Below are 11,612 nucleotides of genomic sequence, written 5' to 3'. Positions count from 1 at the left end.
AAGCAAACATGCGAAACGGGAGAGTGAGTGTGGAGAATCCTCTTCTAACCTGGCTGGCTGGTTGGTTAGATTGCGTCGCCAGTTTTACCTCTTCAACCTTCAGCGAATAACCACAAATGTAGGTTCAGTCGGTGTCTGATGTCCTCACCACTTGTATCTCCATCACCATCTGCGAGAACGTTTATCGACTCATCGAGCCGAATTCAATATTCATTCCATCCCAGTCAAGCACAATATAACTTCAAACTATTTACAGAGTTTCATCAAAACAAATTTTATACCAAAAATGATGGTTGCCATCACCCTCTTGCATTCGTGAAAATAGAATAAACACCTGGGGTAGTGACGTCAAGCGATTGGGAGATGATGATTATCCGCGCTGATGGTTATGGTGGGAACTGTTGATGCTGGGAAAATAACGCGTGCAATATCTATCCGATCGATCCGGATCGATTTTCTGCGGGGACGTGGTGAAGGAATGGTGGCAGGTTCATTTGGAGTTCGATTTATTTCAATTGAATCACCTCGAATGGGGAATTGCACTCGGAGAAAGTTGGTGTTCATCGACTGCCTAATACAGATATTGCAGCTTAGTGTGTTTTTATTAGCGCATATGTGCATTTATTTTCCGTGTTCAAATGAAAATCAATCGAAATGAAAACCATCATCGTAATCAATAAGAAAATTGTGCCATTAAAAGTCATTGAAATTAGATTTGTTCAATGGAACACTGAGAAGTGACCTCTACTCTAATTGTAAAGTGGTCCCAGAGAACAAACGAAAAGTTGTGAGATTAAAGGTTGATACAATTTTTACAACTCGTGCAAATGATTGGATTCCAAAATGTATGTATCAAGTTTTATACAAATTTTAATTAAAAAATGTGCAGTAAATTAAGTATCCCTTGAAATCCCCTTGATTTTAATAAATATTTATCGTACTACTACTTTGTAGTTTTAATCCTGCTCACCCATAGTGTGCGTAGTGTACCGCCTTGGTGCGTCTTGAAGAATCGCAACGTGATCTATACCAGCCTCTGCTGCATTGTTCTAGTGCCAGTCGAATGCTTGCTCGTACATTTCGTTGTCGACTCTGCGTAGAGTGTTGTCATACAGCCTATGCTTTTGTTTCAGAATTTCTTGCAAAATCACACATGGTGACATTGATAATATAGCTCAGAAGATATGTAAACCAGCTTACACATTAAAAAAAAAAGACATCGACACGATCTTCAGCCAGAGATTGTACAGACTGAACGAAGCTTAACGAAAAGGTATTTGGAGTACATAGCTCCAATTTTTTCGAGCACAAATCTAGTGAACCATCACGCGTATTTGGCTGTAAAATGTAACTTGATACTTGCTTCCGGACAGTAAACATTGTCCTTAACACTAGACAAGGTACACACGAGCATGCACCAGTGGATACGTTGAAGAAATATTTCTCGAAAAGTTTCATCACCCGGAGCGGGAACTGAACCCTCATTAGAAGCATGATGACCTTAACCCTAACACCACGCCATTAAGAGGCCATTTATTGGCCACGCAGACTTTTTTGCGGAGGGAGTTCTTAAGGCCGAAGTCTACGCTCCAAAATTTTTTTGGGTTATTCTGCACAAACTGTTACACTTGATCAACATCTGGTATTTTGAGAGTGACTTAATTTATGCATGATACCACGAAGCGATCGTTTTTCCTATTGAATTAAACTACACTGCTTGTTACACTCGAAGTTTCTTCTGGGATTCCTAAAGAGGTTCCGCCTGGAATTCCTTCAAGAGCTCTAGCCAGGATTCATCCAGGAAATACTCATGGAGTTTTTCCAGGGATTATTAAATAATACCTTCTGAGATTACTTCGGGAGTTTCTGGATTTTTTTTAAATTCTTTCCGAAATTGCTTTAGAAATTAATTTCGAGATTCCTCCAGGATTTCTTCTTATAGGATTAGTCCAGCAATAGGAGGCAATCAGTGAAGTACTAGATTGAAAGTAGTGAGCTGGATTTTTGTATGGTGAGATGATCGATTCTCCATTTCTGCAATGAAATGGTGCAAACAGAGTGGGTTATATGATTTCTTGTCTAATTTGATGCTGGTTGAGCAAAAGTTTGGGTAACTGTGTTGTTGTATTATTTATTTCTTGCAACTTCAACCACACAGTTAACCAAACTTTTGCTCAAACAGCATTAAATTAAGCAAGAAATCATATAACCCACGCTGTTTGCACCATTTCATTGCAGAAATGGAGAATCGATCATCTCATCATACAAAAATCCAGCTCACTACTTTCAATCTAGTACTTCACCGATTGCCTCCTATTGTTCCAAGATTCTTTCAATAATTTCTTGATAAATTTATTCCAGGATCATTCAAGATTTTCCTTCTGTGATGCTCAGGACGCTATATGTAAGATCCCTTTTGGGGTTGCTGCAGAGAAAAGAACTTGCTGGAGTACTTTCTCCAGGAATTTTGGTATGAACTTCATGAGGAATTCCAGCAACATAACCTGCGGGAAGAATTCCTCAGAATACTTCTGGAGAAATTTCCATTCGAAACATCTGAAAGAATTCCAGAATAAAAGAAAACCCGGAAGAGGTTCCACAAAGAATCATAAAAATAGTCTCTTAAGGAATTTTCCGGAGAAGTTTTTGAAAGAATATTGATAGAAATTCTTGTAGGATTCCTGGAAGTGAGAATTTTTGAACAAACCCCACAAAGAACTCCGAGAGGAAACTCGCATGGACTTCCTGAAAGGACTACCTGACGGAATTTTGGAAGGAGTTTTGAAGGAATCTCAGAAGGAATTCCTGATGCAATCCCTGAGAGAACTCCTGAAGGAATCGCGGCAGAAACCCTGCACGCTAAGACCGCACAGCACCTAGAATGTGTAAGAACTACTCATAAGCTCTCTAAAATAAAAACTCTCATTTTTGGTTAACACCCATGCTGCACAGGGACTCGACTGTGTTGGAAACACACATTTTTTTTAAATTGCTCGTACGCTCACATTTTTGCAAAATATCAATATTTTTCGCATTGGCGTAGCTAGGGGGGGTTCCAGGGGTGCCTGGCACCCCCTAGACCAAATTTGGCACCCCCTAGAATTTTTCCTTGACAGTCACCCAACATTTAAAATTTCGCACAATAAATTCCAATATTTATTAACGGCACATTCGAATAAAACTTAAGGACAAACGTCTTGAAATCCTGCTTCAACATTGCATCGAAACTTCAGACGCACAAATCTCAAGAAGCAAGCTTCAAATAACAATGTATTTTATTATTCTGTTCTTAAAATAAAAAGCTCAGGTGCACTGGTTTTGTTTACGAAGAGATTTGTGCCCTCGAAATCGTGAGTAGGTGCCAAAGTCGGCCATTGTGGCGGCCATTTTGGGATTCTAACAAGTCTGTCCTTAAACACACACAGAATTACTTATATACCTGTTGTACGTTTTGGCGTTTTAGATATTGGTAAGAACAATCAACAGACTTCTCAATGCATTCCTCCAGAAATACCTTTATCTATTCATACAGTGATTTCTCTAGGCTTTATTCAAGGATTCCTCCCGATATTTCTTCAATAAGCTTCCCTCAAGATTCTCCAGGCAGTTATGGTGGGGCTGTACATTCTAGAAATTTCTTTAGAGATTGATCCAGCATTTTCTTGTAGTATTTTTTTCGAAATTCTAACTATGGTGCTTCTTAGAATTCTTCTAAGGATTCTTCTAAAAATTTCTCTAGGGATTTTTTTCTGGAATTCCTGGTGGGATTATACACGACAACTTTCTTGGATCCTTTCAGAAGTTCCTCCCGTTGATTCTTCCAGGAATTCCTTCAGAGATTTTATTCAGAAATTCTTCCAGAAATTTCTCATGAAATTCCTCCAGGAGCTTATATTGGCCTTCCTCTTAGAACTCCTCCAAAAATTCTCACTGTAGTACCTTCAGGAATTCTACAAGGGAAGTTCTTTCGAAAATTCTTCCAGAATATCACTTTGGGATTCGACAATTCTTCTTGAGATTTCTTCAAGGTTTTAACCAGGACTTCCTCCAGAGGTTCTTCCGGAAATTCCACAGGGGATTTCTCCAAGAACTTCTATTGGCCTTCCTCCGTGAATTCCAGGAGGATTTTTTCAAGCAATTCCCATTAGGACTCCTTCAGAAATACTTCCAGGGATTTCACCTGGCATACTTACTTGCTGCAATACTTTCGGGAAATCTTCCTGAGATTCCTCCAGAAATTCCTCCTGCGATTCCATCAGGGATTCCTCCAGTATATTTCTACCGATTCTTTCAAGGAGAACTGTAGGTATTCCTCCAGACATTTTTTTAGAGGAACTTCTTTTAGAATATCCCCGGCATTCCTGATTCTAGGATTTCTCTAGAAATTACTTCTATGATACCTCTCGGAACTCCAGGAATAAATTAATTACATCGGCTGTTTTCCTACTCTCCGCATCGACCAATATGGCGCTAGCATCTATGCGCGAAAAATCGCTAAAAGTAAATCGCAAAAATATTGTATGGCGAATAGCATCTAAAGGCAAATTTGTCGAAGTGGAATACATTATTCGAAAAAATATTTGGTAGTGGTTGTACACAATGGTGACTACTATTAAGCCTACCAAATATGTTTTCAGTAAAAACTTTCTATTTCAAGTAATTTAAGTTTAGATGCTTTTCACCATACAAAATAAAAGGGATTTACTCCTGCTGATCAACTGTGGGTGTGCGCCAAGCGGGTAGTCCATTCCTCCAGATCCGCGCTTCCCAAACTCCGTTTTTGCGGCGCACGAACCTCTTACAGGCTCGCTAAAAGAAGTAGAAAAAACGAGCCTGCGAGAAGTAGAAAAAGCGACACGTGGAGGCGCCACGAAAACTGATTTTGGGAAGCGCTGCTCCAGATATTCCAGCTGGAATTCCTTTAGTAATTCTTGAGGTTTTTCCAGCTATTCTTTACGAATTCATCCTAGCATTATAGCTGGAATTCTGACAGGAAATCTTCCTCACATTTCTTTCGAAATTCCTTCTGCGATTCCTTACGGGCCTTCTCTTTAGATTCTTCCAGAATACCTCTACCGGTTCTTGCAGGGACTTCTCTAGGCATTCCAAACCTGGTGTGATGATTAAAGCACGTGACTATCACGCCGAGGACCTGGGATCGAATCCCACTCCCGACAAACTCGCAAAATGTGAGTTTTTCCTTCGGAAGGGAAGTAAAGCGTGGGTCCCGAGATGAACTAGCCCAGGGCTAAAAATCTCGTTAATACAGATAAAAAAAATTTCTTGGATTCCCCCAGGCATTCCTGATAGGGTTTCTCCATAAATTCCTGCATAGTTTCCTCCAGCCGTTTCTCCTAGAATTTCCTCTGCGATTTCTACAATGACACACCCCAGTGTCCTTTTAAGAATACCTCTTGAGATTTTTCCTGTGACGTTTTGAGAACCATTCCGGTGATTACTCCAGGAATTTTTATCCAAGATATTTTATCCAAGGATGCTCTCATAAATTTCTCATGGGTTCTTCCAGCAATTCCTCCTTGGACTCCTCCAAAATTTCTTACTGTAGTACCTCCCGACATTTTTCTAGAAATTATTCTCCAGAGTTTCCTCAAAAACTTACTGGGATTGTTCAAGGCAATTTTTCTAGGAGCCTTGCAGAAGTACCTTCGGTGTTTCCTCCTGGAAATCCTAAAGGTTTTTCTTTTTTGGGATATCTCCATATATTTCTTATTGGACTCTTCCAGGAAATCCTCTTGACTTTCATCCAGCAACGCCTCCTGGAATTCCATAAGCGATTCCTGCTGCTTCTAATGTTTCAGGAATGCCTCCTAGGTCTCCTTCAGAAATTCTCACTGTGATACCTGCAGGAATCCTTCTAGGGATTTCTCCTGGCATTCTTGCCAGGATTCTCCCAGGCAGTTTTCCTAAGATACTTCCAGAAATGCCTTTGATTCTTTCAGGGATTTTTCTAAAGACTCATCCAGGAACTCCTCAAGAGTTTTTATGCGTGGATTACTATAGAAATTAATCACGGTATTTCTCCTGGAAATTCTTTTGGGCTTCTTCAAGGAATTCCAGTAGAAATCTTTCAAATTTCTGGAATAGTTAGAATTTCCAAAGAAATCCTAGGAGGTATTACTAGTATCTCTAGTGAAATCCTATAGGAATGTACGGAAAAAAACTTGTAATTACTTAGGCATGAGAGATGACTTCGCAAAAAAAATCGCGTTCTGGTGGGATGTGAACCTACGATTCCTAATTCGCTAGACCATACTATGGCCATTTCTTTGAGGACTCCTTCTGCGGTAGTTTCATTAGAATTTCATCAGCAATTTCTTTGGATTTTTTTTAGTTTCAATGGCCATTCTTCTGGAATTATTTCAGCAATTTCTTTTTCAGTTATTTTGCAAATTTATCAGGCAATTTTATCGTGATTATTTTTTAAATTCTTTATGATTCATTGCTTCAAAAATTGCTGAATTTGAAAATTAGAAATTCTCAACTGGTCTTGGTCAAAGAAAATCCTATAAAATTCACGAAAAACTTACTGACAAATTCCCAAAAAAAAATTGCCGGAAAAAATCCATCAAAATTACCTTAGAACTTTCAAAGGAGTTGCCAAAAGAATTCATATAAAAATTATCAGAGGAATTCCTGAAGAAAATATGACGACTTTTTGAAGAAATTGGCCGACTCCAAACTCAATATAAACTCCCGAAATCTATATATGTAAAAATGAGTTTAAAGTCCCTTTGAGACAACAAAACTCACGAACGTATGAACCGATCAACATGACCCTTGCACGGTTCGATTCACATTCAATGTGGCTATGTTCTTATGTAGAAAAAGTTACAAAAATGAACTAAAAAAGTGGGTAAATTAAAAATGTTCTGAAATTTGTGCGAACTGGGTACAAAGTGAACACGATCGCAGTATAATCAATCTAGAGTGCGTTGCTGTAAGGATCTCACCAGCTGTTAGACCCCCGCAGCTAGCAAGACAATATTTGCCGCGACAGCTAGTATGTTCAATAAAAAAAACAAAACAAATGTCGAAGAAATTCTCAAAGAATTTTTCGAAAGCATCAAATTAATTTTTGATGAAAGTTTAAAAAGAACTCCAAAAGTAATTACCGTAGAATCACCTTGACAGAATTTATAAAGAACCGCCAAAGATTTTTTTTTTCAAATAAATTCACTAAGGAAATCTCTAAGAAATTTGCCAAATCAATTTCCAAAGGAATTACTAAAGAAGTTCTCAAAGTAACAATCGAAGTTTCCAAAATTTCCGGATGAATTGCTGATGAAATTCTCAAAAAAAAAGTTCGATGCAAGTGACATCGGAATTACCGAAGTGATTCCGAAATCATCTGCTGCAGGAATTCCTTACATAAAAACTGAAGAAAATTAGAATAATAATTTTGTTTGTTTTGGTCAAGTTATTAGCAAAAGAGAGAGTCGACGAAGAGAAATCGATCAAGTCAGTTAAGCCCTTATGAAAAATCATTGTCGAAATCTAGAAGAAATTGTCTGAAGAATTTTCAATTAAAATAAAGAAGCGATTTATGAAAGAATTTCCGAAGGAGTTTTCGAAGGAATCGGCGAATACCAAATAGCATAAATAATAAAAGTCCAAAAAATGAACGAAAATCCAAAAAGTAGAATGATTTGCTGAAGATATTTACAAAAAAAAATTGTGAGTTTGTTCCCAGAGTCATCCGAATGGATTACCAAAGGCTTCACTAAAAGAAATCCCAAAGGAATTGCCTGAAAAGTAATTGGGGAATTTTTAGAAGCCAATATCAGTAGAATTGCTGACATTAATAAAACAATGCTTGAAAGACTATCCCAAAAAATAGCTTTATAATGCATTCCAATCATCAGATATATTACCAATCCAGTTGAATTCTGGTGCGAGAAAAAATCGAAGTTTGCTCGCACCAAATTCCGGGTTTTAACTGGATTGATAATTATAATATGTTAGTGGAGGTTCATAACGGAACTCAGGATACTTAATCGAGTGTGAATTTTGTAGTTTTGAGAATCATACTCACAATTTTTCTGTAAAAGTATTTTCATGTCCACGTGATAATATTCAACTAAATAAAAAATGACTTTTAGCCATTAATGTTGTGGCCAAACCAAAAATGCAAATAAGTATCCTGATTTTGCAGTTTAAGTATTTATAACTGTAAGAGTTATTATTATGCAACAAAGAGGATGTCACGATGAATACATGTTACACGCAAATTTGGGGATATTTTATAGTTTCCGAGATTTACACGTGACTGTTTTCAATCCACAAAACAGGAATTGTCAAGATGATTGCTAAATAGTAAATACTGAAAAGACAAATTCAATGTATTTCTTTTTTCCGCGACGCAGTATATCATTATACTAAGAAATTGGGGTGGTTCGGTATTTCTTTTTACAAAAAAAAGCAACCTGGAAGCCACTGAAACTGGCACCCCCTAGGCACCCCCTAGGAAAAAATCCTAGATACGCCAATGATTTTTCGGTATTTGAAGGTGGTTTATAAACCCAGTGAGGTTGCCATGTCGAAATTATTGCAAAATACAGGGTGCGGCAGGAAAAAATGCGAAAAGTTCAAGGCACTATTACACGCTAAATATGGGATATATATGACTATTTTTTCATGACAGTGTATCAGTCAATGTCTATATTCTAGCACTGAAAAATAAAAATGAACACATTTGATGTTTAACATGTGATAATGTAGGCCTAATAAGCGGATATCAATAAACTGCGCGCCCAATGGTCATTAAACAAAATGACTATAACAGTAACAAAATTAGCTCAAATTCGATGAACAACCAGACCACACTGATCCAGAGCCATGTAGTTTCACATACCAGGTGAAATAAGTACATATATTTGATGATATTGTAGAGAAAATCAAAAATTTGGTTTTATCAGATGCGAAATTTAGCGACCTGTGCGATTTTCTGCGGTTTGAAAATTCTGGTTGTCTTCATCTTCAGGCGCCGCCCTGTAAAGGTTAGTGACCAAAATGGGAAATTTTTTAATTAACTTTTCAGAAAACTAGCCTATTATAGATCATAGAACATTGAAACATAGATTGGTTAATGTCAAATGGACGAAAATGAGGTTTGAAGTTGAAAAACACTTTCGCATTTTTTCCTGCCGCATACTGTACATGCTCATGTGAGCGTACGAGCAATTTTAAAAAATGTGTGTTTCCAACACAGTCATTGTGCGGCATGGATGTTTACTAAAAATGTGCAGGTCGAACGGGATAGTAACATAAAGCTGAATTTCAAAAGGCTGAATGCACATAAGGCTGAATACAAAAGGCTGAAACTTTGGATATGTAACAAAAGGCTGAAATTACAAAAGGCTGAAATAACAAAAGGCTGAAATAACAAAAGGCTGAAAACATGGCAAATTCCAAAACTTGGAATATGCATAATAATGAACTCTATAGAATCTGAGCTGAGGGTTCAATGATTTAAAAGATGGTATTACTCAAGGTATTATATTTTCCGGAATACTACTCCCCGGAGTGGCATTTGCCGAAATGTCGTTCCCGTTGGTGCTGTGGCATTATGCCGAAGGATATCAGGCCTCAAATGCCACTAAGACGAATGGGTTATAAAAAAGCGGGAAAAATCTTTGATGGAAGAGTAAGTATTGTGGCCGCAAATAGTACAGTATAACGACCAAGCGGAAAGGTTTGATGATAATATTCATTTTCATTTATTTAGTTAACATCAAATTCATGATAATACTGAATCAACAATTTGCCGCCATAATACTCGATTTGCAGCTGCAGCTCTCCAACGTCGGTCACGCCCAACACTCGCCAGATCACGCTCCACCGGTCTTATTAACGTCTTGTACATGGTACATTTGGTGCGGGGGTGAATCTTTTTTGACCGCAGTTTCTTCTGGAGCCCATAATAGGCACGACTTCCACTGATGATGCGCCTTCGTATTTCACGGCTCACGTTATTGTCAGCCGTTAGCAAGGAACCGAGGTAGACGAATTCTTCTACCACCTCGAAAGTATCCCCGTCTATCGTAACATTGCTGCCAAGGCTTGTCCTGTCTCGCTCAGTCCCACCTACCAGCATGTACTTTGTCTTAGCCGCATTCACCACCAGTCCGACCTTTGCTGCTTCACGTTTCAGGCGGGTGTACTGTTCTGCCACCGTTCCAAATGTCCTAGCAATAATATCCATGTCATCCGCAAAACATACAAATTGGCTGGATTTCGTGAAGATCGTACCCCGGCTGTTGAGCCCGGCTCGTCGCATAACACCTTCCAGGGCGATGTTGAATAGTAGGCAGGAAAGTCCATCACCTTGTCGTAGTCCCCGTCGAGATTCAAATGAACTGGATAGTTCACCCGAAATCCTTACGCTGTTCTGCACACGCCATCGTCCATCGTTGCTCTTATCAGTCTAGTCAGCTTCCCGGGAAAGCTGTTCTCGTCCATAATTTTCCATAGCTCTGTGCGGTCGATACTGTCGTATGCCGCTTTGAAGTCGATGAACAGGTGATGCGTTGGGACCTGGTATTCACGGCATTTCTGGAGGATATGCCGTACGGTGAAGATCTGGTCCGTTGTCGACCGGCCGTCGATGAAACCGGCTTGGTAACTTCCCACGAACTCATTTACTTTAGGTGAAAGACGACGGAAGATGATCTGGGATAGCACTTTGTAGGCGGCATTCAAAATGGTGATCGCTCGAAAGTTCTCACACATTAACTTGTCGCCTTTCTTGTGGATGGGACAGATTATTCCTTTCTTCCACTCCTCCGGTAGCTGTTCGGTTTCCCAGATCTTGACTACTAACTGGTGCAGACAGGTGGCCAACTTTTCCGGGCCCATCTTGATGAGTTCCGCTGCGATACCGTCCTTACCAGCCGCTTTGTTGTTTTTGAGCTGGTGGATGGCATCCTTAACTTCCCTCAGCGTGGGAGTTGGTTCGTTCCCGTCCTCTGCTGCACCAACATAGTCATTTCCTCCGCTGCCTTGGTCCTCCGTGCCTACATTCTCTTCGCCATTCAGGTGCTCGTCGAAGTGCTGCTTCCACCTTTCGATCACCTCACGTTTGTCCGTCAGGAGGCTCCCGTCCTTATCCCTGCAGATTTCGGCTTGCGGCACGTAGCCTTTGCGGGATGCGTTGAGCTTCTGGTAGAACTTGCGTGTTTCCTGTGAACGTGCCGTTCAGTTCCATTTCCTCGCACTCCGCTTCTTCCAGGCGGCGCTTTTTCTCCCGGAAGAGACGGGTCTGCTGCTTCCGCTTCTGTCTGTATCGCTCCACATTCTGTCGGGTTCCATGCTGCAGCATTACCGCCCGCGCTGCATCCTTCTCCTCCAGAACCGCTCTGCACTCCTCGTCGAACCAATCGTTTCGTCGACTCCGTTCTACGTACCCGATAGTGCTCTCAGCTGCGTTGTTGATGGCTGCTTTGATTGTACTCCAGCAGTCCTCTAGAGGGGCCACATCGAGCACACCCTCGTCCGGCAACGCTGCCTCGAGATTCTGCGCGTATGCGGTGGCGACATTCGATTGCTTCAGTCGCTCTAGATCGTACCGGGGCGGCCGCCGGTAATGTACGTTG

At 40.0% G+C, this 11,612-nt stretch overlaps 1 protein-coding gene across 4 annotated transcripts in view; it reads left to right on the top strand.

Moving 5' to 3' along the window:
• Positions 1 to 11,612, top strand: part of LOC109426613 (uncharacterized) — a 678,826-nt gene that overhangs the window by 30,230 nt on the left and 636,984 nt on the right. The window lies entirely within an intron of this gene.

The sequence above is a fragment of the Aedes albopictus genome, chromosome 2 (genome assembly GCF_035046485.1).
Source record: "Aedes albopictus strain Foshan chromosome 2, AalbF5, whole genome shotgun sequence".
In the NCBI taxonomy this organism is placed as follows: Eukaryota; Metazoa; Arthropoda; class Insecta; order Diptera; family Culicidae; genus Aedes; species Aedes albopictus.
This window is presented reverse-complemented; position numbering and strand designations above follow the sequence as displayed.